This window comes from Miscanthus floridulus, chromosome 11 (assembly GCF_019320115.1).
Source record: "Miscanthus floridulus cultivar M001 chromosome 11, ASM1932011v1, whole genome shotgun sequence".
NCBI lineage: Eukaryota > Viridiplantae > Streptophyta > Magnoliopsida > Poales > Poaceae > Miscanthus > Miscanthus floridulus.
Genome location: NC_089590.1, coordinates 6,147,100 through 6,149,701, shown reverse-complemented (window position 1 = coordinate 6,149,701; position 2,602 = coordinate 6,147,100). Strand labels below are relative to the sequence as shown.

The 2,602-nt window shown below is 38.5% G+C and overlaps 1 pseudogene; it reads left to right on the top strand.

Annotated features, from left to right (window-relative positions):
• Positions 1-2: 2 nt before the first annotated feature.
• LOC136491580 (uncharacterized) lies at positions 3-1,768 on the top strand (annotated as a pseudogene).
• The last annotated feature ends 834 nt before the right edge of the window (positions 1,769-2,602 follow it).

The following is a 2,602-nucleotide window of genomic DNA, read 5'->3' as shown; positions in this document are numbered from 1 at the left end:
TTTATGTTCATTGCAAGAATGGACTTCCAGATCAGGATTATGTAATGTTCAAATTGGAAAGGCCTCATATAAAATTGTCAACCTTGACATCTCTTAAGGACCAGCTTGGGTATAATGCCTGGGACTTCTTGTACTACAAGAAGCGTTGTGGAAGAGATGTTGCAAGTCTTCAGCCCCTCAATTTTGTCAGACATGTAGAGATTATGCTACAAGACAATGAGGGTGAGAAGGAAATCAGATTAGTACTCTCAAAGGAACAAGAGACAGCACAGCAAGTCAGCATAACACCCCTCAAGCGACCAAGGCAGTAGCTGGAAGAAGATGAGCATCCGTTTATGGATGATCCTTTTGATGCATACAAGGACTGGCTAAAGAAGCTACGACCAGAACAATCCAATAGTATATCATCTATGTTTTTGCATATGTTTTCGTATTAAGCAAAATCTTAGCACCTTTATTTTAACTACACCTCATCTTACATTTTTTGGTGACTAACAGATTTGAAGGATGACACTAGGCAACAAGCAGTCAACACGTACAAGGAATTTTTAAGGATGAAAGGGGACATTCTAGAAATTAGTAATTTATTTTCCTTCTTCAACCAATGTTGTTTAGTACTAATTTTTTAAAAACTGAACCTTTAACCTTGTGTGCAGTGGCATTTGTTGAACAACGTGACACCGATGCAATCGTAGACGAAGACGACGAAAGCAATGGAAGCAATGCGACACCACCCTCAAATAGGCCAAGCCATGCAAGGAAGGCAAGAGACGAGGGAAACGGTTTGTGATAATGCATGTACTTTTAATATTGGGTTCACATATCTTAATTGAGAACTACTACAGCTCAAGATTGTTATTGTCTTTTTTGCAAGGACATGGCTCCAATGAACGCAAGAAAAGAGGTCGTGGCACTGTTAAAGGATTAACAGTAGGCAACAAGAGAGTTAAGGAACGCATTCACACACTCCCAATCGAATTTTCAGATAGCCGTGGAGGACCCATTGGACCGAATACCCGTGCATTTGTCGATGAGGTCATTTTATTTACAATGCAATGGGCCCCACTAATTGGAGTAAACAGTTGGAAGGATATAAAGGAAGAAGTCAAACTAGAAATTGCAGAAGAGATACTAGTATGATGTGTACTATTTTTTGTTAAGGAACATTGCTGTTGCTCTTTTACTGTCCAAAAAAGTGAGTACATTACTAAGCAAATTTGCTAATAGAGAACATGTAGCTAAAAATCAGTTAGAAAATGTCATACGCCCTCAGCCCTCAGTTAGAGAAGAGGTTCTGGAAAATCTTTGGATTCACATGCCTCTCCTCTAGTTAATTTAGATGCCAAATCAGCTTAATACTCCAGAAACAGTAACATGCATGTCTTAAAAACATCTATTTTTTAGTATGGACCAGACATTAAAATTGGATTCTAGAAAGATCAATGTTAGAACCCACTCCATTGTGGAATCAGCTTAATACTCCATTTGACAATATTTGTCCACACCGCCTAATATTTGTCCACACTCTTGATTAGGTCCAGTGAACACAGTTCTCAATATACAAAAATATAGTCGACACAGTTCTCAATACACAAAAATATGCATGTTGGAGACTAAATGCTACAGATTTTGCCAAGCTGCAAAACACAAGTTTTCATTGCTTTTTAATTGTAAACAGCTTAGGTGGAACTTCATCAACATTGATGATGTGGATAAAAGAAAAGAGAAAATATGGAAAATTGCCAAGGAGCGGTACAGAGGATGGTGATCTGATCTGAGTGCCACATACAAGGCTTATAATAGTTATGGTGAGAGGATACGAAATAAACCCGAAGAAATACACCTTTTTGAGTGGCACTACTTGCAGTTGTATTTTGGATCTAATAAATTCAAGGTCAGTGCTAGTAAAATCTACTTTGTCAAACAAAATTGATGGACCAAAGTTACATTATTACATACCACTTGTTCTCATTCTGCAGAAACTTAGCAGCCAGAACTCCTCCAACCGTCAGCAGCAAAGAACCAAGCATGTGATGGGTTCAAAGAACTTCTCACAATGTAGCTTTGAGCTGGTAATCATTAGATACACTAATCTAGTCCTTCCCTTCTATGATGCAATACTTGTGTGCTGAATTTTTTGGCATCCTAGAGAGACCAAGAAACTGGTGAAGAGCCAAGCGATCTTCTTCTTTAGAGGACCACTCACACAAAACATGGCGCATGGTCAAATCCTGTATCAGCTTCAGTATATGTAAGTAAATGTTTCATCAACCTTTTTTTATAGCTGCTGGTAGTGTCAAGCAACTCTTTACAGGTTCTGTTATTTAATTTAGGAAAATGCAACCATGAAAATTGGTGAGATTGGATTAGAACCTGATAGACCAGCACTTACAACTGTTGAGGAGAACATGATTTTCCAGTCATGCTACAAAGAAACAACACAAATCAAATCATCCAAATTACATGGGCATGGATATTTGGCTACGTATCGAACTCGCAGAGAACTTATGAAAGAGAACCTTGAAGTACATGCACGTGCTCAAGCTGCAGCTAGGGAGAAGAGCATTGCTTTAGAAGCGGAGGTTGACAAGCTCAAAGAATA